Raw genomic sequence first — 208 nt, 5'->3', positions numbered from 1 at the left:
CCCTAGCAACAGGAGCGCGTCGCTAAGGCGGGAGTCGCCGCGAAAAGCGTCCGGGCTCCCTGCCAAGCGCCGACCCGCGGTTCCGCTCGCCCGGACGCAGCCCAGGGCCAGAGAGCGCCCTGCTGGGCCCTCTTCCCGGGCCAGGGTGTGGAGGAGGCTCCAGAGAAGAGATCGAAGTCCAAGAACCGTCCTGCCTGAGAATCTTTTT

This window comes from Sorex araneus, chromosome 1 (genome assembly GCF_027595985.1).
Source record: "Sorex araneus isolate mSorAra2 chromosome 1, mSorAra2.pri, whole genome shotgun sequence".
Lineage (NCBI taxonomy): Eukaryota > Metazoa > Chordata > Mammalia > Eulipotyphla > Soricidae > Sorex > Sorex araneus.
The sequence above is the reverse complement of the archived record's forward strand: the minus strand, read 5'-3'. Positions refer to the sequence as shown.